The 27,845-nt window shown below is 38.9% G+C and overlaps 1 pseudogene; it reads right to left on the bottom strand.

The window, feature by feature from the left end:
* LOC145010521 (uncharacterized) overlaps positions 1 to 27,845 on the bottom strand; it is a 66,953-nt pseudogene that overhangs the window by 24,792 nt on the left and 14,316 nt on the right.

Raw genomic sequence — 27,845 nt, 5'->3', positions numbered from 1 at the left:
AGATTTGGAAGCTTGGATCATTTTTCTTTCATCTTTACTACTTGAACCATGTTTGGTGCCTCTAAACCACTTTGTATTTCTTTCATTTTGGCCATGCTTAGCTAGATTTATGTTTGGTTGATTAGGGTTTGACATATGGATGATTAGTTGTTTTGAAGACTTCATGTTATCTTGGGTTTGAAATTTGTGGGAATGTTTTCTAGTCAAACATCTTCTTGTGTTTATTTATCTTTAATCATAAACTTTGAAAAATGAACGCTTATTTTGTTGACTAATTTCTAGGTTAAGTAATGGACCCTAAAATTAGTAAGCAAGAAATGGTTTCTATGTTTGTTTTCATTTCATTAAACCATGGAAATGTTTCCTTCATAATTATAATGTAAGCATTTGATTATCTTTTGGAGTTGGTGACTCTTACAACTTAATGCTAATTGATTTTCACAAGATTATATGCGTCATTGGTTTTGTGACTATAATTAAGGAAATGTGTTGGAGCTCCTCTAACCATTTTAATAACAAAGAAGATTTGAGGTAATTTGTGCTTATGAATTGTTATAGCTAAGTTAAATTAAATCAAAAGTGTTGTTCCATTTAGTCTAATGATAATTCAGCTAAGATATCCATGTGGTGTATTTCAAAATCAACAAACTTTCCTTCATTGATCTTAAATCAAATCATCTACTTGTTTAATTGTCATCTCTACATTCTAGCATTCAATTTTCTCAAACAATAAAAAAGATTTACCCCCCCCCCCCATTATACTTTTAGTTTTGTTTTACAAGTATTTGGACAAGTAATTTTCATAGAGATATAAATTGAATCAATCTTCGTGGATACGATCCAGTTACCACTATTCTCTATTTTAGAGTAAAAGAGTTAGAGTTATTAATTTTGTTGGCCTCGACAAAAATTATATATATATATATATATATATATATATATATATATATATATATATATAGAGAGAGAGAGAGAGAGAGAAGAGGAGAGGATAATTTTGAACTTAAGCCTCTTGGAGGAGCAAGTCATGAAATTCTAAACCCTAATGGGTTTATATAGGAGTCTAGGAAGGTGTTGGATAAGGGAGGTATTTCCCAAATAACCCTAATCATTTAGCTTCCTCCTTAAGGTATCCATGGCACCCTTAGAGCCCAAGGAAACCCTATAAAGCATCTAGAATTCGTCCATCCCTTATGGGAGGATCTAGAATTGCACGATGCTCAATTATTGAACATTGTCACATTTAGTCCTTCTACTTTTAATTAATCCAATTAATCCTAAAATTAATCCAATTAATTTCTGATTAATTATTAATTAAATATTATAATTTATAACTAATATATTAACAAATCATATATTTTTATTTCAAATTAATTTATTAACCAAATAATAAATTAACAAATCATTATCTCTCTCTCTATAATTTATCTTATTCATTTGGTACATCGGAGGGTAACCTAAAAAGACTGTGCTACTATCAATTCAAGTTTATCCTATTAAATTCATAGGTCTAGAGTTGCATGGGCTTCCTCTTCTATCAACTGGAATGCTCTCCCTCGAGCCCTCGGTGCCTCGGCCTTCCCTTGACAGCCATCATTGATACTCAGGGTCGCGGGAGCCAGAGTCTAAACCTCCCTAGATACAAGCTAAGGACACTCCACCGTCATGTGATCAGTCTAGTTGTGGTTAAAGAAAACCTGAAATCCCTTGGGGTAATCCCTAGCCAAATGCCGCTCTTTGCCACACAAGTAGCAAAATGATATAGACCAACAGGGTCCCTTGTGTCTCTTGCCACACTTCCCACAAGTGTGGCCCTTCTGGCCTCCATCTCTCTGGTCAGTAGGCTTGGACCGCTTAGTCACTGGTGGTGACAATAATGGCCTCATGTCTCTCCCCTGGCTTTCCCTTTCCTCTCTAGCCTGATTCTCTAACTCGATCTCTCTCCTCCTGACATTGGTCTACAACTCAGCTAATGTCTAATACGTGGTGTTCACCACAAACTTATGGATATCTCTCCTTAAAATGCTTAAATACTGACTCACATGAGCATGATCCATGAACACCTACTCAGGGAAAAACAAGGCCCTCTCATGAAACATCTTGATGATCTCAGTCATTGTCTTTGTCTTCTTTTTGAGAGACAGGAACTCCTGTGCCAATCTTTCCCGATCAACCACAGGTACAAACTTATCCTTGAACATCTCAGTAAACCCCTCCCAAGTCGTCGCGGAACACTCTGCAATAGTGTAATCAGCTGTCACAAACTTCCAACAATCCTTTGCTCTCAAGCGAAGTGGGTTTAGTGTGAAGCAAACCCTAAGATTCTCCAGACAGGAACAAGTGTAGAGATATCCCTCAATATCAGAGATCCTTAGTAATTGGATCTTGGGTTCCATCAAACTTGGGGGGCTTCGTGTTGTTGAACTCCCGATAACATAACCAACCCCCCTCCTACGGTTTCGCTGCAACAACATCTGTGGTGGATGCGACAACAACATCCTTGGTGACGGAAGCATAGCACCCATCAAAAGTCTTAATTAATGTGGTATTGATGTACCCAACCATCTCAGGAATATCCTCTCTAAATGTTGTTGCCACCTCGGTGGCAACGATCCTGCGGATCTGCTCATCATTGGCACTCGTCGTCTCGGGGTTGCTGGAGCCTGAACCTCAGGTAACCACAGTACTGAAACACACAAAAAGACTATCTGAAATTATTCTAAATCTCAAACACTAATACCCACTCACTCCTACAAGTTCCTTAGTTCCTCAAGGTTCCCACTTGAGTTGCATACGGTTCTAGTGCTTATTATGAGCCCAATACTACCTTCCACAACAACTCGTATTTGACTCAAGTCGTCTACTGAAGACTTTAAGTTACGAGGACCCTACTTCCTCAAATCCTTTGTAGACTCACCCTGCTGGTTCCTTGGAACCACGACTCAGCATCTAATAACATCAAGACCAAACTGGTCATCACAGATACAATTATTCTAGCACACAAGTGATAATAAGTGAGGAGACTCACCTAACACTGATGACAAGTAAACCTCACACCCAAACCTCCGGAACTAGACTCCGCCTAGTTAATGAAATAATTAACCCTAACTAACAATTAAAGTTCATAATTCGTCATGCGAGTCCAAGTCCGACACCTAAGTCCTCTAAGTGAAAAAAAAAATTCCCTTCTCACGGTCCAAAACCCTATACTTTGACCAAAGGTTAAAGTGAACAAAAATTCAATTGCCCAACGCATATGATGGGTGTACCTCACCTTATGCAAGGTGTACAACTCATACAACGTATAGTCGGGGTCGGAACCAGCTACGCAGGGTGTAGCCAGAAGTACGCACGACATACTCCACCAGCTTCCTCTTTCATCCATTTTGTTTCGTACTCCATTAAGACAACCAACCCAGCTATAGATGTGACCATTATAAGACATCTTATCCCATAAATTCATCGACTTTAAGCCTTTGCATGGCTAGACAAGTCCCAAGGAAACAAACTTACCTTTCAACATATTCTTAACCACTTTTTTCATGCATGAACCATACGAGTTGATCAAGCAATCATTTTCTGATTCTATAAGTCTTATAATGCATGAAAGTATAGCTACAATCCCTTAGAGTGCTCCAAACTCAAAAAGGTCCAATTTTGGGGACAAAAGTTCATAAAGCTTCTTCCACATAAATCTAATGGAAAGCTTATCAATGTATAGACTTTATACCTGAGAATGATGCACAAGGATGGAAGGTTTCTAAATCCACAAGCTTTCCAACACCGGCTCCTTCATCTCTAGTCTTGTTCTTCCACTACAAGCGTCAAGAACACTCAAAAATCTTGCAAAAGCGCACACAACCAATTCAAGTTGAATTTAGGGTTTAGGGAGGGTTTGGTGGCTAATAAGGATAACTAAATGAGGGCATCATGTTCTTTACATAGCGAGAAATCCCTAAAATTAGGGTTTGGAGTCTGGGCTACTACGCCATGTGTACCAAGTGTACACCCAACGTACTAGCTAAACTCCCGTGAATTCCATGCTGCATGAGTACGTTGTGCGCTCTCCTGACTACGCACTGTGTATGAACAAAGTGGAAGTTTTCTTCTTTAAGGGACCAATTGTGCAACTTTTGATAAAAATAAAAAGCATTAACAAAAATACCTAATATTAGGATGTTATAAATCTCTGCAATGGCTACTTCTTAACACAATGTTGATCCAACAACCACTAATAATGAAGAAGTCTCACAACCGATGATGAAGATTCAAACAACTAATCATTGTCTTGTTCAGTCACTTGATCACTATCCAAAGGAATTATGGATGCTTGTTCAAACTCTGAACAACTATGTATTATCAACGGCACCGTCCTCATTATTTGCAATTCCAATGACCTAACTTTCTCTTGCTGCTTCAACGGCTGTATTCAACAAAACTACTAAGGTGGTTTCGTTTCAACACTCGAATTCAAAGATCAAGAAGCTCACTTGGAAGCAATTTACCCAAATTCCAAAGTTGTCAGTGTTAGGTATATTCTATGATGTTTCGACTAATCAGGTGCTTCATATGTTTAATGAAATGCGGCATCAACCAACTCTTATTGGAATAAGTCACTTTAAGAAGTATGGTCTTCCTTGTATATAGAGTTTTCTATTTGGGGTTGTGTTATGCTGCTTAACATGAAGAAGCTATGGGATCAACAAAGCCAAGCTTGAAGTCTATTCAATAATTCCCAGACTGTATTATGGTCTGAATGTGAATTATGCTACACATCTCTAGGAGGAGTTTGGAACTTCCATCTCACACACCAATATTACTAATGGGGTTTTGAGTGCTCATTTCTAGAGTTTGATTTTATAGGATGTTTATTGTCAATAGGATATTTTATTTCCTTATAATGTCAAAACTGTTGAGTTTATGGTTATGGTTGCACCAAGGATTTTTGTTGATGATCCAACTATTTTGTCCAATTGTTGCTCGCATTATAGATGCGATGCTCAAGCTTGTGGACCCCCAAAATCAGATTCTTGCGCAATATCGGGCTTTGTTTGAATCTTTTACACCAACTAGAGTTCTTTCATAAAAGGGGGCCACAAGGACCTTCTAAAGCTTCCAAAGTTCCAAAGAAGAAGAAGCAGGTCGAAAAACCACCAACTATGGAGGAGGAAGTTATGAAAGAAATCATCCTATCAAAATTTTGATTTCTCAAAAGAACGAAGAAACCTGCAAAGAAGCCTATTGATTCACCAATCAAACAACCTAACCAAGAACCTATGAAAGAACATGTTGAACCACAAAATGTCGATTCTTCAAATCATATTTCTTCTCAGAAGGGTCTAAAGAACAACCAGGTATTTCACTAACATGCACATAAGTTATGCCTCCTTCGATGAGAGGTTCCCTTCCTTTCTAGAAAAAAAATCCCTAATTGGTCTACTCAGAAAATGTACAAAGTAGACCGCTGTTTAAATGACCCCCTTCTTCCCATTCAGTTTGGGTTGACCCATAAGTACAATAAGAATGAATGGAACCACTTGAGAGACTCTTATATTAAATTAAAGATATTGGTTGTGTTTGTTTTGTTTGATAAGCCTCTCCTTAGTAGACTCATGACCCAAGAACTCCCCCTTAAGGTGCGTTCATGGTTAGTAAGTCAAGTCCCTTTTTTGGATAATCCTTTAGTGCACTAAAAATGAATAAGACGTGTAAGGTCCTGAAACGGATCTTACCAGTGATCAAACAATAAACACAATCGATAATAATAAAGAATAGAGAAGAAACAAGAATCTAAACAAGATTGCACATGCTTCTATTATCAAAAATGTCTGGTACAACTTGTGGAATAGCAGCCGAAACTCTGAGGCATCAACAACCATTAAACGACCTAGCACACCCCTATTTATAACGGACATGGGTTGGCCTTTGGGTTTACGGTCGTAAACTCTTAGCTAGCCGTAAACTATTACATAAACTACCAAAAATGCATATTTAAACAACAGACCCTATTACAGTGAAAGCCTAGACCAAACCATTAATTAGACCCTTCAAGATGTGTTCACCATGTAAGAGCCCTTGTCTTAGTCTTAAACAGAAGGAAGTCAGCAATAACGCGATAGCAAAGAGCAAAGAAAGTTAAGTGCGCAAACAAAAGAGGATGGGAAAATATGTTGAGTAAATAGAACTTCTTCAACGAACTTATAAAAAACTGTTCTAATTATTAAGAACTCAACAGGACCTTCTCCATCAAATTAGATAAATAAAGAGGGGAATTTTTTGAGTTCTTATGCTTTCATGTCTATAACTCAACTCATCCGATTATTGAGACAATGACAGTGAAGAATTAGATATTCACATAGAAGATTCTTTTATTGGATCACCTCGAAGGGATTATTGTCTCAAGTCGAATTTCAAAGTGACAGGAAATTCTGATGTCAATGTGAACATATAAAATACGTATACAAACATCAATTCGAGTGAATCTCAACCAACATCCATCCCTAAGAAGACATTGGTCATACCATCCGGGGTTTTGCATACCGAGTCCAATACAGAGGAGATTCAAACTCCAGACATCCATGTGAACTTATCTCATAAGGACACACTTGTTAACATGGATGAAGGGATACATAACAATGAATCATTTGTCACTTCTACCAACGAAACTTCCACCATTAACTTATCTAGCATCGAAACTTCCACAATTGACACTTCAATAGCTTTACCACCAATTTCATCACCTGTTACAACTTCTATTCTAGTTTTGGCCATATCACAAACATTTTCTGGTATTATGCATGAACCCATTGCAACTCCATTCTCATCTGTGACACCCCAAAACCGAGAACGGCGAAAACGTTTTGGGGCGGATGACGTCATGTATAGTATCACAACACAGTAATAGTAAATAAGCAAACAAACATCATCCATTACATTAAATATATAATTTTAATACATGTTTGTTCTATGTAATCTAATAGACACCAAAAATGAATGATAAAAGACAAGTCTTGTCTGTGCTCCGTCTTCTCAAAAACCTATCACCGGTACCTATCTACTGATGACCTGAGAATACAAGTTATTTTGAAAGAATAGATCCGCATTTAAGTTGGTGAATTCATAAGTACTTTAATGTCTTTCATTTGTAAAACCGTAAGGAAAAGACTTGTAAATGTTTGATGATACAGTTCGTATAAGTGTGAAAACCCTAGGAAATCCTATATTTCCTACTAGTATAAAATGTAGTCTTCTACCAAGACCCGACTATTTTGTATGTTTGTTTCTTGTAAAAGTATGTAATTTTCCAATGTGGAACTATTATTATCAAAATATAGTCTACTTCATCGTTTATGTGAATGTGTCACAAAGTAAAAGTAAAAGGGAAACATTATATAAACATGTAAGTATTATCCTTTAGTACTAGGATAAACACGGCAGAGTAACTTGTCGAATAGTATTAACCGTAGACATCTTCCCTCTGTAGCTTAAAGCTGGGTGTAGAATGGTTAGTCCCGTACTTATATAACAGTATCTACTCATATATTATGTAATAGTAACTCATCATATAGTATGTAATCGTATCTCTTCCTATAGTATGTAATTGTATCTCTTCATATACTATGTAATACAATTGTATTGACTCATGAATGAACTGACTCTTGTAAGTCCCATTTGTACTGAGAATAGTAGGTGGTATTTCCCAAACTATACCTATTATAGTTTGCTAGTAATGTAGCTTGAAGTGTCCATGTAAGTTTATACACCTTTTCTATACAAGGTTTTGGAGCTGAAAACATAGCCATCCTATTCAATTGCATACGTACATATATATATATATATATATATATATATATATATATATATATATATATATATATATATATATATATACTTTTTACATAAGTGTATAGATATGGTTTATATGAATAAATAAGTGAAAAAGAGGTTTTGAAATCCATTTAAAGGGTTTGAGAAAAGAAAATAATCATGACTTGATGTCAGTTTGTAAAGCGATTCAAAAGTAGCTTGTTTGGTAAAACGGTTTGAAAGTATAGTAAATCCATCTATTTTGTAGTTATTAATCACATGTGATTGATACAATAACTATGATATTTAACTTGTATCCCCCCCCCCCCACATAAAAGTATTTAAAATCATGTAACAGCATTTAAAAGGTTGTTTAAGGGGTATAAACTCACATGTAGTGAGTAGTTTGTTCAGAAGTGTCGGACAAGATGCTAGTTGTCAAGTAAGGACTTGAACACACACAATGATCCTAGTTATCATATAATAAACATATATGTATCAAATTAGTCATTTAACAACTAATTAATCAAGTTTAGACACCCTAGGACATGGAAACACCTTGATTCAAGTGCTATAGGTACCAAAGGGTTGCATCTAAGAGTTGTATGGCATTGCATTGGAGTTTATGGCCCAAGGACCACTCCTTATGGAGTTTATGGCCCATGACCATTTCCCCATGAGTTTATGGCCGTAAACTCATGGTACTAAGTGCCATTTTGTGTTTTGAGGCCTTATAAGTCATGATTGAGCATCAAATGATCAAGTCCAAGCCTTAGGAAAGCATTAAGGGCACAATAATATTAGCTTGTAGAGTTTCTGGCCTAAGGACCATATCCTTATGTGTTTACGGTCGTAAAATCTTATGGTAACATGTTTTGATTGTTTTTTAAGGTATTAAACACTTTTAGGAGGAATCATGGCAAACATCAAATGCTTAGGAAGGGACTAAGGTCCATTTAACCTTATTTTGAGGAGTTTACAGCCCAAGAACATCCCTTGGCCATAAAATCCATTGATCATGTGATTCTTGGTGATTTTCAAGTGTAAAAAAGTTGATATTAAGCCCACAAGAAGCTAGGGCAAGTGTACTTACAAGATAGAAGCTTGTTTGGGTGTTTAAGATCCAATAACACTAGTGTGTGTTCTTGGTGTTATTGGTGTTTTGAAAAACACTTGAAGATCTAGTAAAAAGCAATAATGAATGGGTGAAATGATGTATAACAACTAGATGTTAGGTTATAACAATAAATCAAGTCGAGAAACACTTACGTTTTCGGAAGATCGGGTGAAGAACGGTATGCTAGTTGAGAGAGAATGGGGAGTAAACTAGAGGGTGGAAGTGGGAAATGAACCAATTGGGGAGTAAACTCATGTTTAAGCCATGAGTTCATGGCTAAGCTAGAGCTCACAGCCCAAACTCCATTTGTTTGGCCGTGAACACCGAACTAAGGTGTTGTTTTTTCATTTGCTATCCCGGTATTCTAGAAATCATTCCCTTTTATCTGTTCGTTTCAAGAATAAACCCTAAAAGCACTCAAACGGACTTTTAAATTGGCTAATAGTTATTAGAAATTTAATTGACTTTTAATTGAAGTGATTGAACTTGGAGTTTGTCCGAATGAAAATTTCGGGTTGTCACATCATCCCCCCGTTAGAGGGAATTTCATCCTGAAATTAGAATTTAACCCAATAAAGTATTTACAAATAATTATGTGAATAGGTGAGGATATTTTAATTTCATTTGATACTCGCACTCCCATGTGAATTCTGGTCCTCACTTGGCGTTCTAGCGAACCTTCATAATCGGGATACGACTTTGTTTCGTTTGCTCGACCTCTCGGTCCATGATCTCTACAAGTTCTTCCACGAAGTTGAGGCTCTCGTTGATCTCGATCTCGTCGAGTGAGATTACAAGAGTCTCATCGAATAGACACTTTTTCAAGTTTGAGACGTGGAAAGTAGAATGTAAGTTACTAAATTCACGCGGTAGATTGAGTTTGTAAGCTACAAAGTCGATTCTAGCGAGAATCTCGAAAGGCCCAATGTATCTTGGATTTAGATTTCCACGCTTACCGAAGTGTATCAAGCCCTTCCATGGTGAGACATTCAAAAGGACTCGGTCTCCCACCTGGAATTCCAAAGGTTTCCTTCGTTTGTCTGCGTAGCTTTTCTGATGGTCTCTAGAGGCTTTCAATCGTTCACGAATCTGAACGATCTTCTCTGTCATTTCCCGTATGATTTCCAAACCTGTGAGAGTGTTGTCAGGAACTTGTCCTCAATCTAACTGGGTGTCACCCACTTCAGCCCAGCACAGAGGGGATCTGCACTTTCATCCATAGAGGGCTTCAAATGGAGCCACCTTTATGCTTGTGTGATAACTATTGTTGTAGGAAAATTCGACAAGGGGTAAATGAGTATCCCATGCCTTCCCAAACTCGATCACACAGGCTCTCAACATATCTTCCAAGGTTTTGATAGTCCTCTCACTTTGCCCGTCGATCTGTGGATGGTAGGTTGTACTCATGTCCCGCCTCATTCCTAGGGAACTTTGTAGTGACTGCCATAACCTCGAAGTGAATCTACTATCTTTATCGGAGATAATGGATATAGGAACACAATGCAGTCGTACGATTTCCCTAATGTATGTTCTCGTAAGCTTCTCCATCTTGTCAGACTCTTTGATTGGTAGGAAATGCGCAGATTTGGTCAATCTATCGACGATGACCCAAATGGTGTCAAGTCCACCCGTTGTCTTTGGCAACTTGGTTATAAATTCCATAGTAATCTACTCCCATTTCCATTCAAGTATCTCCGGTTATTGAATTAAACCTGACGGTTTCTGGTATTCGACCTTAACCTTTGCACAAGTAAGGCATTTGCTCATGAAGGTAGCAAATTCTGCTTTCATGTTAGGCCACCAGTATAACTTTTTAAGATCCAGATACATCTTATCTGAACCTGGGTGAACGGAATATCGATTGTTGTGCGCCTTGGTCATGACCACGTCTCTGAAGCCACCGTGTTTTGGTGTCCAAATTCGGCCCATGAAATATAACGCTCCGCCACCTGGCACACCCTGAAAACCTAAGGCGGAAACATTTATGGGGCGGACTCCACGTTGAGTATTAAATCCAATGTACATAGTAAGCAAAGTAAACAACCATTACATTACATATCAAAGTTTACATTTGTTCAAAAGTAAAGTTGTACATTTGTAATACATAGTATATATGAACAAAAGTAGAGACGAGTCTTCTGTACGCTCCATCTTCTCCAAAAGTATCACTAGGTACCTGTCTAATGTTGACCTGAGAATACAAGCAGTTTGAAAATCAGCATAAAGCTGGTGAGTTCATAAGAGGTTTGTTTTCTGAAAATGAACATGTTCCCTTTAGTTTTCGAAAAGTTTGTTATCCAAGAAAATCCCATATTTCCTTAAAAGCAATGTTTGATTAATTGTTAGGTTACACGGTTCTGGTTATGTTTAACTATGATCCCAGGAATATCCTATATTTTCCTAATAGTAAGCTTAGTTATTGAATTTCGATGTCATGATTGATTACCTTTCGTACTTGTTATATTAACTAGGTTTTCTGATATCCTAATGGTGCTACAGTTGAATGTACCTAGATGCGTGCCTTCGTATTCGTATTCCTATTCTTGATCATATTCATATTTATATTTTATATTTGTATTCGTATTTATATTTTTGTCCTATTCGTATTCGTATTCGCATTCGTATTCGCAGTCATATTCGAATCCCTAATCCTACTCCTAATACTATTCGTATTCGTATTCGTATTCGTATTCGCATTCGCATTCGTATTCACAGTCGTATCCCTATCCCTATTCCTACTCCTATTACTATTCGTATTCGTATTCGTATTCGTATTCATATTCGTATTCGCATTATTATTTTAGTATTCCTATTCGTTCTATTCCTAGTTATACTTTCGTATTCGTTATGTTCCTAGTTGTACTTTCGTATTCGTTCTATTCCTAGTTATAGTTTCGTATTCGTATGGTTCCTAGTTGTACTTTCGTATTCGTATTCGTATTCGAATTATTTCTAATTGATAATTAGTATGAATTATTCGTAGATTATAAAATATAATTTAGATTGTAACATTTTATCAAGAAATCTATGATTAATCTGAAAGCTGACTTCGTAATTCGAACTATTTGATAAACACAGTTTTCGATATTTAAAACATACAGAGTATAAACATTTAAACTAAAAACAATAAGTTTGAGTACAATGTTTCCTTGTACTTTTGCTTGTATTCCCCCCCCCCCCCCCCCCCTAAAAACAGTGAAAACATTTGAAAAAGGGTAGGGGTATGAACTCACCGGTTGAGGAACGCATCGGTTTGGATCCTAAACGTCAGTTCTAGGTTTGCAAACACACAAGATTCCAATGGATTATCAAATGATACACATTTGTATCTAAATAGGACTTAAATTATTTATTTGTTAGGGACATATGCTTCTAATCGCGAAAACACTTCATTACAAGCGTTTGGAGGGACCCGGTGGCATTTGAGGACACATAAGGCTTGGATATAGAGTTGGGACTTCAAGAGTAAACTCCTTAGGAAGTTTACAGCCCTAAGACCCTAACCATATGAGTTCACGGCCGTGAACTCATGGGTGTGGGTTTTATGGTGCTAAATGGCCTTATATGACTTGGGAAGATTAGCTAGGATTAAATCTAAGGCCTTGGAATAGATTAACTTCACTTATGGAAAATTTATTGGAGTTTACGGTTGTAAACTTGGAGTTTACAGCCGTAAATTCCTCCCTCACTTCAATTCCTTTAAGTTTTGGTCTTTAAACAATTACATGTGATTCCAATGATTTTTCTAAGCCTTGGTATGAATTTAGGGAACCAAATGACTCATCTTTAGGAGTTTACGGCCCTGGAGCATATTCTTAGGGTGTCATGGCCGTGAACACCTAATTATAGGGAGTTTGACATGCTTAAGGTCCCCAAACTATTTTTAGATGATTTTAGGATTTATTTCAAGGCTATTGGTGAAGTTATATGGCTTTTTAACACTAGAAAATGAGTTTACTCCCCATGAATGAGGATTTTACGGCCCAAGCTTGTTCTTGGGCAGTAAACTCATGTTTACTCTACAAAAATTATGATTAGGGTGTTCTAAGTCGGAATTGGTAAGCCATATAGTCGAATCTAAGTCCCAAAATTGTTTAGGAGGGGTTTAAAGGCATAAAAACCCTCTTATCATGAGTTTATGGCCCAAGCATGCTCCTTGGCCGTAAACTCATGTTTGAAGTCCAAAATCAAAGTTTAAGTTCGGATTTGAAGGCTAATGAGGTTGCATAACAAGTTAGGGAAGGTACCTTAGTGATTAGAAGCCTTAAATTTGAGATTTGGACCCTTAAACTTGAATTTAGGAGAGAGGTTAGAAAGAGAGTAGAGAGAGGGAAAGAGCTTCAAATGATAGCTTGAACACGTTTAAATGGTTCCCAAAACTTGTATATGGCGGAATTCTACCCAATACCGGCATTAAACGGGGCTTTTGATCGCACCCGATTAAGTTTCCGTAACTCGGCGGGGATGTTTCTAAAATTTCTGAAATAAATATTTTGGGCTAATTTCATGAGTTCCTAAGGGGTTTGGACACTCATTAGTATCAAATAAACATATAAGTTTAAATAATTTAACCCAAAACAAAATCGGAACGAATCGATAAAAGGTGAATTTTTACGGGTAGAACGGGTTTTTCGGCGATGGAAAATTTCGGGTTGTTACACCACCCTTGCTTTCTATGTTCTTATCCATTCCTCTCAAGGATTCTCTTGCCACATTTTTAGGTTTCAAAGCGTCTAGTTGATCCTCTTTAAGTTTTGTACACAAGTGTGAATGGATAATCATAGTCAAGGATTTGATTCTACGACCAGAGTATTCCTTCCTACTTAGGGCGTCAACTACTACGTTGGCTTTGTTGGGATGATAACGAATTTTTCATTCGTAGTCATTGAGTACCTCAACCCACCATCGTTTTCTCATGTTAAGCTCCTTCTGGTCGAAGATGTGTTGGAGGCTTTTGTGGTCTGTAAAGATAGTACTTTTCGTACTGTACAGATAATGTCGCCAGATCTTCAGAGCAAACACAATTGCTTCTAACTCAAGATCGTGTGTGGTGTAATTGACCTCGTGCGTCTTCAGCTATCTCAAGGAATAGGCAATGACCTTTCCTCATTGCATCAAAACACATCCGGGCCCTTGGTTGGATACATCGCAATAGACCACGAATTCTTCTATTCCTTCTGGGAGGGATAGTATTGGTGCGGTGCATAAGGCTCATTTAAGCGTTTGGAACACCTTTTCTTGTTTCTCTTCCCAGTCAAAGGTCACGCCTTTCTGGGTCAGTATGGTAAGTGGTTTCGTGATACTAGAGAAGTTCTATATGAACCTGCGTTAGTAGCCAGCGAGACCTAGAAATTGATGAATTTCTGTAGGTGTCTTCGGTGCTGACCAGTTCTCAATAGCTTCAATTTTTGGAAGGGTCCACGTGTATTCCTTTTTCGCTAACGACGTGGCCCAAGAATTCGACTCCTTGAATCCAAAACTCGCACTTGTAGAACATTGCGTAGAGCTTCTCCGATCGTAATGTTTCTAAAACTTTCCTTAGGTGTTGATTATGCTCCTCCTTACTTTGGGAGTAGATAAGTATGTCATCGATGAAGACAATAACGAACTGATCCAAGTAAGGACGACACACGCTATTCATCAGGTCCATGAATACAGCTGGTGCGTTGGTTAATCCAAATGGCATCACTACAAATTCGTAGTGTCCATAGCGAGTTCGGAAGGCTGTTTTGGGGACATCCTCTTCTAGCACTCGCAATTGGTGATGCCCGGATCGTAGATCTATCTTCGCGAAATAATTTTCTCCTTGAATTTGATCAAATAAGTCATCAATTTGGGGTAGAGGATAACAATTTTTAACGGTAAGTTTGTTGAGTTCCCTGTAGTCATTACACATAAGAAACGATCCATCTTTCTTCTTGATGAACAAGACCGGTGCTACCCATGGTGAGAAGCTTGGCCTAATGAATCCCTTCTTGAGAATTTTGTTAAGCTGACAAGAAAGTTCTTGCATCTCCGCTGGCGCCAGACGATAAGGAGATTTGGCTACTGGTGTAGCCCCTGGCAATAAGTCAATTCTGAACTCGACTTGGCGTTGCGGTGCTAATCCCTATAGTTCTTCTGGAAAGATGTCGGAAAAGTTGTGTACTTCTGGAATGTCCCTTTACTTCCTGACTCGTATCTATGACGTGTGCAAAGAATGCATGATTTTCCTTTCGTAAGCACTTTCCAGCTTGAATACTCGAAATGTTGTGAAGGTTCGTACTAGATTTGTCGTCATAGATGCCATTCGGATTAACAAATGCGCCTGCAGTGTTCATGGATCTGATGAACCGAGTGTGTTGACCCTTCTTAGATAAGTTCGTTATTGTGTTCATCGACGATATTTTGGTCTATTCGAGAAGGGAAGAAGAGCACAGTCAACACCTGCGACTAATATTAGAGAAGCTAAGATCCGAGAAGCTTTACGCCAAGTTTTCAAAGTGTCAATTTTGGCTCCGAGAAGTCGGATTCCTTGGCCACGTGGTAAGAAAGGAAGGAATACATGTGGATCCCTAAAAGATCAAGGCATTAAAGATTGGTCAGCACCTACAACGCCAACAGAAATCTGACAATTTTTGGGACTTCCAGGCTACTACCGAAGATTCATACAGAATTTCTCCAAGATTGCTAAACCCCTCACCACCCTGACTCAGAAAGGTGTGGTGTTCAAATGGGAAGATAAACAAGAAGCTGCCTTCCAAACACTAAAGCAAGCTCTATGCAATACACCAATCTTGTCTCTTCCGGAAGGGACTGATGACTTTATGGTATATTGCGATGCTTCAAATCAAGGCCTCGGATTCATGCTTATGCAGAGAGGGAAAGTCATCGCTTACGCATCAAGGCAACTTAAGACCCACGAAGTTAACTATACCACCCACGACCTCGAATTGGGAGCGGTAGTGTTAGCCTTGAATATTTGGAGACACTACCTCTACAGCACGAAGTGCACCATCTTCACCGATCACAAAAGTCTTCAACATATCCTCAATCAAAAAGAGCTCAACATGCGACAAAGAAGATGGGTAGAGCTTCTAAACGATTATGAGTGTGAAATCTGTTATCATCTGGGCAAGGCTAATGTTGTAGTCGATGCCCTGAATAGAAAAGAATACTCGGGTCACCGGGTGAAGTCACTAACGATGACAATCCATTCGCACATGTTCACACAAATCAAGGAAGCTCAACGTGAAGCCTTGAAACCCGAAAACGTGACAGGTGAGGCATTGAGAGGGATGGATAAAAACCTCGAGATCAAGGAGGATGGAGATCGATACCTCATTAACCGGATCTCAATACCGAAGTTCGGTGGGTTCTGAGACGTTCTCATGAACGAAGCACACAAGACACGATATTCCATGCATCCAGGTTCGGATAAGATGTATCTAGACCCCAAGAAGTTGCACTGGTGCCCGAACATGAAAGCTGAAATTACTACCTATGTGGGCAAGTGTATGACTTGCACCAAGGTCAAGGTAGAATACCAGAAGCCATCAGGACTACTACAACAGCCGGATATACCCGATTGGAAGTGGGAGCGGATAACCATGGATTTCATAACCAAGTTACCTAAGACATCGGGTGGGTTTGACACCGTATGGGTAATCGTAGACAGATTGACCAAGTCTGCGCACTTTCAACCAATAAAGGAAACCGACAAGATGGAAAAGTTAACCCGGACATACATCAAGGAGATTGTGCGACTGCATGGTGTACCAGTATCCATTATGTCTGACAGAGATAGTAGATCCACCTCACGATTTTGGCAGTCCTTACAGAAATCCCTGGGAACTAAGCTAGATATGAGTATGGCCTATCATCCGCAAACCGATGGGCAGAGCGAGCGTACCATACAGACGTTAGAAGACATGTTGAGAGCCTGTGTGGTAGACTTTGGTAAGTCGTGGGATACTCATTTACCACTAATCGAGTTTTCCTATAATAACAGGTATCACACTAGCATTGGAGTCGCTCCATTCGAAGCTCTCTACGGTCGCAAGTGTAGATCACCTCTGTGTTGGGCCGAAGTGGGGGATACTCAGCTAGCTCAGGGGCAAGTCCCTGATAGCACCCATACTGGGCCTGAAATCATAAGGGAAACCACAAAAAAGATCGTTCAAATTCGGGAAACACTGAAGGCGTCTCGTGATCGACAAAAGAGTTACGCAGACAATCGACGCAAACCTTTAGAATTCCAGGTCGGAGACCGGGTATTACTAAAAGTTTACCCCTGGAAAGGAATGATACATTTCGGTAAACGTGGGAAACTAAACCCGAGGTACATCGGACCGTTCGAAATCCTTGCCAGAATTGGTCTTGTGGCATACAAACCCCGATTACCACAAGAACTTAGTAACGTACACCCTACCTTCCACGTATCCAACTTAAAGAAGTGTCTGCCTGACGAGACACTTGTAATACCTCTTGACGAGATCGAAGTTAACGAAAATCTCCACTACGTGGAAGTACCAGTTGAGATTATAGATCGGGAAGTCAAAAATACCCGCATCTTTTTCCTAACTCCTGAAGTCCCAGTCAAAACGTAAATTTGGGTCAAGTCCCTCTAACAGGGGGGGGTAATGTAACAATAGTCAAATTTGGGTCAAGTCTAAGTCAATCAAAGTCATCAAGTCAAACCGATCAACTCAATTAAACGTAGTATATTAGGCTATGTGTTATGTAAATACTATATAACTCACTATTTTAATGAGAAAACATCACTTGGAAAAAAATCGTGTGTTTAATTTTCCTTAGCCTTAGTGCTAAACAATGAACAAAAACGAGGAAACAATGTTACATACTCATCGGGAGTGTGTAAGATCCTTAAACAAGGCTTAACAGGGTTTACGGACCTTGCGTGGCGAAGCCGGACACTCACAAATGCCACACACGAAACCTCTCTCAATCGTTTTCACTCTATCTCTTTCTATTTAAAATCTCTCCCAAATCTCTCTTTGTATGAGAAATCTCTCCAAGAATGTGAAATCTCTCCCAAATCTCTCTTTGTATGAGAAATCTCTCCAAGAATGTGAAATCTCTCCCAAATCTCTCTTTGTATAAGAAATCTCTCCAAGATTGTGAAATCTCTCCCAAATCTCTCTTTGTATGAGAAATCCCTCCAAGAACATGAAATCTCTCCCAAATCTCTCTTTGTATGAGAAATCTCTCCAAGAACGTGAAATCTCTCCCCAAATCTCTCTTTGTATGAGAAATCTCTCCAAGAATGTGAAATCTCTCCCAAATCTCTCTTTGTATGAGAAATCTCTCCAAGAATGTGAAATCTCTCTCAAAAGTTCCTTATACTTTTTATAGTCTTTTCGGGCCATCTTGACCCTTAACCGGGTCAAAAACAGCTTAAAACGGGGTAGAAACGAGAAAAATGGACTTAAGGAGCCGAAGCCTCTTAGGACCAAACTCCTTGGACCGAAAGCAGCAATGAACCGAAACCGGGACCAGCAGCTGAGAGCCGAGACCTAAAACCGAGACCTGTAGCCGAACCTGAGAGCCGAGACCTGGAACCGAACCGAGAGCCAAACCCGCCAAGAACAGAGACCGAGTCTCGGTCTTACTTCCCCTACTCTCGGTCCTCTCTTCCCCTCCCGGTTCCTTCTTCTACTTTCGGTCCTCCCTTTGCCTCTCGGTCCTCTTTCCGCCTCTCGGTCCTCTCTCTTCTCCTCTCGGTCCCCCTCTTCTAGTTTCGGCTCCGATGACCTGAAGGCCGAACCTCCGGCCAGACTTCGGAATTTTTACATTTTTGGCCCATTTTCAATATTTTTCACATTTTTAGCCCGTTTTTCGTGATTTTAAAGAGAGATTTTATCCAAAAATCATATTTTAACATAATAAACCCTAAATATTCATAATTTAATCATTTTTCATGAAAATCCCCATTTAAATAATAAAAATCTAGTGGGTGAATAATTGACGCAGAGTGTTGACTTTACTTTACCTTATAACACAAGCAACCACCCACATACCCACTCTATGACCAGCCACACCTTCCCACCTTACCTAGGTCACTTCAATGTCCTTCCCACTCAATTATTAGCCCTTCCCACGTTCTTAGAGCTGGAGTAACTCATCCCCTCTCCCCACTTCTTTAATTTTATCTCATTTCACCAAAGACACAACACAACTTTTCTCTCAAACTTTATCTAACTATTCCAAGACTCCAAGGCTGACCTTCAAGCTTTACCCTTCCCTTGGTAAGTATAATTCATCCTCTTTGTGATTATTACACTTCATTCTACTCCAATCATTGATTGTTTACACAAAATCAATCACATTAATGTTAGATCTTCAAACCTTCAAGGCATTCTCTTAGTGTTCTTGAGTGGAACACTACATATCTCCATCATCCATCTTCTGAAATCACTCAAGGTGAGTTCATAACCCTACATTTTCATGTTTTCTCAAGTTTTCAAGGGGGGGGAATACAAGTTAAAACACCAAGAACATAACTAAACTTTTCTAACAGCCTTCATCAGAAAAGTTCAACTCCATTCACGGACTGTTTTGGGCAACTTAAAAATTTTTGTTTTCAAGACTGTACAAAATTACTACTTGCAAATCTCCATACGATTTTTCTACAATTTATGGTGATTTTTACAAAACTGCCTATCATTTCAAACACCAATCCGGACCAGTCTGTGATTATGGACTTTTTCACCCAAGTTGTAGGTCATTAGAAATCATGATAAAAATTATGAGTAAACTAGACACATTTTGGGAACTCTCAGAATTTACGGATTTATTATTCGACTTCGTATGATTTTTCTATGACTTTTCTAAAATAGCGCAGAAAGGTTAAAGTTAGTTAACAACATATAAATTTCATAACACTTTGTATTATGTTGAGCAAAGTGTATAACAATAAGTTCAAAATATTGAATGTGTTTCCTTGTTAGTTTATCATCATAAACTGAAACTTAGTCATTCATGATAAGATTATTTATTCATTTAGAACACGAATATTAAGCTGTAATAAGCATAGTTTAATGGATTCATAACTCTAATGCATTTTCATAAAAGAGTTCTTATATATTACGAACGTTTTGGATAAACTATAATAGGTATAGTTTATGATACATCACATAACACACTCGTACAAAGAGGGTACATTCATACAGAAAGGTTTTACACTCACGCACACTACACGTAAACTTGTTAACCTAAATTGTGAGACAATCTCTTTTCGTACGTCCGAGTGCGGGGTCTAATTCCTGGTAGTTATAATGAGAGTCTCCTGGAGGGAGAACGTGATAGTTGTATATAGATCTATATTGGGTTTGACATCCCCCCCCCCCTCCACACACACACCTTGTTACGAGCTACAGTGGGACCTGCAGGTCTACAGGTGACAAATGTCATTTCAGTTTCGCAACGCCTGAGAAACGTCGTGGCAGGTTCATTCAGTCATAGTATGATTATAGCGACTCACATAGGGAGATAACAATACATAAAGTTTACGGGATTTTTATAAAACCTAAAGTGGTTTTATGTCGATTTGAAATCACTTTTTATGTCAATAAATACAGATATTACTGCACACGTTCGGTTTTGGTATTTATGATTACACATCATTTGAAACCACATTTTATATCTTTAAGTATGGCCAATACTTGTTACTTCTCGGTCCTGGGATTTAGGACTACATATACAAGAAGTATTAACAAACATAAGAATTTACGGGAATTTCATTCAATTTAAAACGCGTTTATGTCAATTTAAACACATATCATTTTCTATTAGCAAGAGAGGTTACTAATACATTTTGGTCTTCGATTATAAGACCACGTTACACAAATTTTAAGGAAAATATCGGATTTTTCTGAAACAAACGTAACATTTACAAGGGAAGGACTTCTATTAAGTTCGAAAACAAAAACTTATGAACTCACCAACCTTTGTGTTGACACTTTTTCAAACAACTTGTATTCTGATATTCTCAGGTAATCACTAAACAGGTACCAAAGTGTGTTTCGAGGATGGGACGTAAGGTGTCAATATATCATGTTTTTGTTAACATATTGTAATTGATTTGGAAACATGTAACTCATACACTGATGTAACTTTTATAATTATATATATATATATATATATATATATATATATGTTGATTGTGTTTGCTTAAATTACTATTGCAATTGTGGTTATGATACTACACATGAAGTCCTCCACCCCCGGATGTTTCCGCCATCCTTGGTTTGGGGGTGTGACAGATTGGTATCAGAGCACAATTTATAGTGAATTAAGTATGTCAAACCACATAAGATATACAAACTATAAAAATATTTGGGACTAAAAGTCTCTAATTCTTAAAACATTTTAACGGGTTGTACTTTTAAAAAACGAATATTTTCTTGTTTAAAAGTATACCTACATGCATTATATACTCGCGTAGTGTCATAACTAAGGAGAACATAAAACAAAAGAGGAGGAGTTGAACACTACAAGTATGCCTTAGCATGTGTAATCAGTTCTGGGAAGGATATAGCATGATCAACTATATCCATCCGAGAAGTAACTTACACATGCTGGGGGATAGTTGTAATGGGCGACAAATCTAATAACCTAACTACACTCTACAAAGAACACGCTAGGAACCAAATATAAACATTTAAAAATACTATAGGAGTATTTGTACATGCTATAGCATCATGTTATTATTATTTTCTGATATGTGCTTCTTAACCCCCCCCCCCCCCGTTTCTCGTGCAGACATCATGGTAGGGTTTCACATACCCGGGGACCCGTACTTTCCCCATCATGGAAACACGGGATGGATCGATGAAGAGCCCGAGCAACAAATCGAAGAGGATCCCGAGGAGGATCCCGAAGAGGAACCCGAGCAGGAAGACGAACAAGAAGAAGAGGATGAAGACGATGAACAAGAAGAAAAGGAGGAAGACGAAGAACAAGAAAAAGAGGAGGAAGACGAAGAAGAAGAAGAGGAAGACGATGATATAGTCATGGTTGGGAACGAAATGGAGGAACAACCAGAAGTATTCAACCCTCCTTACATCACGAGGGTACCCGCACACCGCTTTGGATACAACGGACTTGAGCCCCCTTGGGTAACGACGATTGAAAGGTGGAGCCGACAACAACGCCAGCGGTCACCATATGGCGACCAACAAGGTTATTATGACCTCATCCATGGTGGACAGGCTGATAGAGCCCTCCCCGTCATGACTCAGCGAATAGAAAGTATAGATGATCGTGGTAGGATGACGACCGATCAGGTCAGGGAGCTAAGTGACATCGTAGAGTCTACCACTGCTCGCACCAGAGATCTGGAATGAGACTCCCACTATAGAGACCAACTCATTCAGGACCTTCTCACTGCTCGATCAGAAGCAAGGGAGTATCGGGAAAGATACATGGCACTCGAAGAGAGAATGGTCGCAGCCGAACGGAGATTGGCAAAACTACAGGGCGCATCGACATCATCCCAGGCTCCGTCAGGGAAGGATCGTCGTGATTAGAACTCGTTACTATTCTTACATCTTTGTAGCAAAAGTTTATAAGTATGCGTTGGTGCTACTCTTTTGTATGTCGGTTGACCCGCGACTAAGTGATCACACTAGTTAAGGGGTTTTTGTACTGCCAAAACCTTATCTTTTATTTTCATGTAGTGTAGACCCTTGTGAGGTCAAACTTTCTCAAAACAATATGTACTAACAAGTTATCAATGGATTTGGCATGTATTTTGCTTTCTAGAATATTGACATAAGCAAACACATGACCCTACTTGGGTCAACACTATGAAATTCATATGTTTAAATTACATAACCATTTCAATGAATTACCTACTAAAGTAATAAACTTGGGTCGAAATACAATTGAGATGAAACAAGTAACACTCGACTCGTTATTACTATTGAAGTCTTACCGACTGGTCATTTCTTTTATAATGACAAAACCATGCCACCAAGGAAAATAGCAAGACCTTCCGGCAACACAACGCCGCCCCCTCCGCCACCACCTCCGCAGTTTGATCCTGCGATGTTTCAAGCTGTAGTGACGGCAGTCATGGCGGCAGCAATGTCGCAAATGGGAACTAATGGTTCTAGCGGTTCTGGATCCGAAGCCACCAATTCAATTCATGGGGACAGCACGGGGCGTACAAAGGAGTGCTCTTACAAGGACTTCATGAATGGCAAGCCCGAACCTTTCAATGGAAGCGGGGGCGTAATCACACTGGTGCAATGGTTCGAAAGGACCGAGGCAGTCTTCGAAATATGTGCTTGTCCCAAAGCGAGCAAGGTCAAGTATGCAGCATTCACTTTCACCGGAAAAGCTCTTACTTGGTGGAATGGCCGAGTTAAATCACTTACTCCCGCAGTGGCTAACTCTATAAGCTGGGAGGATTTGAAAGCTTTGATGTTAAAGGAGTATTGCCCGAGGGGCAAAATAAAAAAACTTGAAGAGGAACTTTGGAACCTCAGGATGTCACGAACTGATCTTGAAACTTATACTGCCCGTTTCAATGTCCTAGCACTCCTTTGTCCAACAATGGTCACTCCAGAGGAGAGAAAGGTGTAGCGATACCTCTGGGCGCTGTCATCCCAGATTCAAGATAGTGTATTGGCCTCGAAACCCACTACCTTTGAGAGTGCCAAGGAATTGGCACAACAACTTATAGATCACAGGGCTAGTCGTGGTACCGTGATAGCCACCACTGACCGAAAAAAAGGAGGGCACAACAAGAGGAAGTTTTGGAACAATAAAAAGAAACAACCGACGCAGGACCCCGCCAAGAAGCAACAGACTGTTGCTATCCGTACTGCCACCACTACTACCTCTCCGACACCACCAAAGCAATATGCAGGGAGTCTCCCTAAGTGCAACAAGTGAAACTACCACCACAATGGTGCTTGTCGGGAAATGCATGGCAAAAACTGTGACAGAAAAGGGCACACTGCTCGTTTCTGTAAAGCACCAACACGACCGGTCAACCAAGTTGCCAATGCAGGGGCAAACCAAGCCTGCTATGGATGTGGTGAAACAGGACACTTCAGGAGGAACTTCCCCAAGGCATAAGCCCCTAACATTGGGGTTATAGGAAGAGTCCTAACTTTAGGGCATGGAGAAGCAGTCAAGGACCCCTCGGTGGTTACTGGTACGTTCCTCCTCAATAACTCTTATGCATGCGTACTTTTCGAAAGTGGGGCAGAAAGAAGTTTCGTAAGTCACCAATTCAAACATATACTTAAGCAAAATTCCCAGCCATTAAAAGATTCTTACATCGTAGAAATGGCAAATGGAAAGGTTGAGCATGCTAGCGATATTTACATAGGGTGTACTCTCACTCTAGACAACCATTCGTTCAAAATTGATCTAATGTCGGTCACCATAAAAAGTTTCGACATAATCATTGGTATGGATTGGTTAAGCCCTCATCGTGCCGACATTTTATGTTACGAAAGGGTCGTTCGCCTCAATCTGCCGAATGGCAACATCCTCACCGTTTATGGAAACAAACCTAGTGCGAACCTATAAATCATCTCTTGTATTAAAACCCAAAAGTACCTCCGAAAGCAATACCATGCATTCTTAGCCCACATCGTATACAAGAAACAAGAGGTGAAGGACATCAAAGAAATTCCAGAAGTATGCAACTTCCCTGAAGTATTCCCAGACGACCTGCCAGGTGTACCACTCGCACGACAAGTCGAATTCCGAATCAACTTAATTCCTAGAGCTACCCGTTGCCAAAGCTCCATACCGCCTAGCAATGGCCGAGATGCAAGAACTGTCCATCCAGTTGAACGAACTGTTGAGCAAAGGGTTCATCAGACCGAGCTTTTCACCCTGGGGAGCACCGGTTCTATTTGTGAAAAAGAAGGATGGATCCTTTCGCATGTGCATCGATTATAGGGAGTTAAACAAACTTACCATCAAAAATCGATATCCCCTACCCCGAATCGACGACCTTTTTTACCAACTTCAGGGAGCGAGCTACTTTTCAAAAATCGACTTGAGGTCGGGTTACCATCAATTACGGGTTCAAGAAGAAGATATCCCCAAGACGACATTCAGAACTCGCTATGGATACTACGAATTTGTAATGATGCCATTCGGATTAACAAATGCGCCTGCAGTGTTCATGGATCTGATGAACCGAGTGTGTCGACCCTTCTTAGATAATGTCACACCCCCAAACCAAGGATGGTGGAAACGTCCGGGGGTGGAGGACTTCATGTACAGTATCACAACAACGAATTTAATAGTGCTTGAAGTAGATACAACCACCATAAATATAATTGAAAAAGTTACACCAAAGTATATGTTTACATGTTTCAAAAACAATTACATTATGATGACAAAAATAAATTGTTGACGGTTTAACGTCCCATCCTCAAAGCGATGAAGTTTTCCTGTTTCACTGATTTCCTGAGAAAACAAGTAGTTTTGAAAAGTGTCAACAATTAAGTTGGTGAGTTCATAAGAGTTTTGTTTGAAGTAGAAACCGTTTTTCCTTGTAAAATCGATATAGTTTGATTTGCAGAAAATCCAATATTTTCTTAGTTAAGTGTGAATAGGAATATTCCTTTATGATGCATTAATGAACCCTAGAATGACCCGTAGAGTTCCTCTATAATCATCCAACGTATATAAGTTATATAAGGTTTAAATTAGATAAAACGTTGAATATAGTGGGTCTGCCCTAGGTCCACAACCAAACAAGGAACAGGAGATGAGGCAGGCATCACTAATTCTAGGCCAATCGAGACAAAATTCTTATAAGACTCAAACATGTACGCTCAGCGATTATAGTTGAAGTCTAACAGTTCTAGATGCAATATAGTTTTAATATCATAATAACTATCTTAAGTGAACCTGGTACTTTGTATCGGTACCCCCTTTTTGTATAAAGACCCGACACTTTGTATTTGTACCCCTTTTTATATAAAAACCGACACTTTGTATTTGTACCCCTTTTTCGTATATAAACCCGGCACTTTGTATTTGTACCCCTTTTTGTATGAAAACCGGCACTTTGTATTTGTACCCCTTTTTCGTATATAAACCCGGCACTTTGTATTTGTACCCCCTTTTATATAAAAACCCGGTACTTTGTATTTGTACCCCCCTTTTTGTACAAGTATGTTATGTAAATGATCATAAACTATACCTATTATAGTTTATTAAAATGTTTGAAATGTATATGTACCCTAACTATACCTGTTATAGTTTAGTATATTTCTTTGTGGTGTTTAAGAATTCCACTCTATGTAAGGCAAACGTATGGTACGATATAACTATGATTAACTTGCTTTGTTTTGTACTATTGATTATGATGGAGGATTCTTATAAATTCAGCAAGTAATTTCCTATTATATAAATATATCATGACAAGAAATACATGTAAAATATGAAGTTATCAATGATTTAACACTTTGCTCAACATGTTACAAAGTGTTTTGATAGTTAGAAGCTGTTAATTAATTCTTAGTCTTTCAGCACTGTTTTAGAAAAATCATACGAAGTCGAAAACTAGATCCGTAAATTCTGAGAGTTCGCAAAATGTGTCTAGTTCACTCATAATTTTTATCAAGATTTTTAATGACCTCAAATTTGGATGAAAAAGTCCATAATCACAGACTGGTCCGGATTAGTGTTTGAAATGATAGGCAGTTTTGTAAAATTCACCATAAATTGTAGAAAGATCGTATGGAGATGTGCAAGTAGTCATTTTAAAGCTAAGAACTTGAACTATTTGAACCTTGTACAGTTTTGAAAAATAAAATATTTAAGTTGTCCAAAACAGTCCGTGAATGTAGTTGAACTTTTCTGATGAAGGCTGTTAGAAAATTTTAGTTATGTTCTTGGTGTTTTAACTTGTATTCCCCCCCCCCCCCCCCTGAAAACTTGAGAAAACATGAAAATGTAGGGGTATGAACTCACCTTGAGTGATTTCAGTAGATAAATGTTGAAGAAGAGAAGTGTTCAACCCAAGAACACTTGAAGAATCACTTGAAGATTTGAAGCTCTAACGCTAATATGATGGAGTTTGTGTAAGATATTCATGATTTGAGTAGAATGAAGTGAAATAATCATAAGGAGGATGAATTATACTTACTAAGAGTGGAAGAACACTTGAAAATCAGCCTTGAATCTCGAAATTGGAGTGGGAAAAGTTTGAGAGAAAAGTGGTGTTTGATACTTAGTGAAATGAGGGCAAATGAGAGAAATGAGGAGAGAGGATGTTTGTTCCAGCTCTAAAAACGTGGGAATGAGTGTAAATTGAGTGTGAGGGACATTGAAGTGACCTAGGTAAGGTGGGGAGGTGTGGTTAGTCAAAGAGTGGGTGTGGGGTGGTTGCTTGTGACATTGGATAAGACAAAGTCAACACTCCACCTTTAATAATTCACCCATTTGATTTTTATTATTTATATAATGATTTTCATCAAAATATGTTTAAATTATGAATATTTAGAGTTTATTATGTTAAAATATAATTTTTGGAGAAAATCCCGCTTTAAAATCACGAAAAACGGGCTTAAAATGTTAAAAATATCAAAAATGGGCTAAAAGTGACAAATTTCCGAATTCTGGCCGAGGTTCGGTCTTCTGATGCTGAACCGAGAGAGAGGGAGGCAGAAACCGAGAGGGAAGAAGAGGGAGAGTAGGAACCGAGAGGGGAGAAAGGAGAGAGAGAGAGAGAGAGAGAGAGAGAGAGAGAGAGAGGGAACCGAGAGAGGAGAAGAGAGACCGAGAGAAGAGAAGAGAGAGCAGAGACCGAGAGGCGGGAAGAGAGAGCAGAGACCGAGAGGCGGGTAGAGACAGAGTGGAGAGGAAGCGACAGAGAGGCGGAAGGCGAACAGAGTGTGCAAGAAGGGAACAGTGGCAGAGGCTCAGTCCTCGCGTGAAA

Source organism: Lactuca saligna, chromosome 8 (assembly GCF_052625555.1).
Source record: "Lactuca saligna cultivar CGN05327 chromosome 8, ASM5262555v1, whole genome shotgun sequence".
NCBI lineage: Eukaryota > Viridiplantae > Streptophyta > Magnoliopsida > Asterales > Asteraceae > Lactuca > Lactuca saligna.
This window is presented reverse-complemented; position numbering and strand designations above follow the sequence as displayed.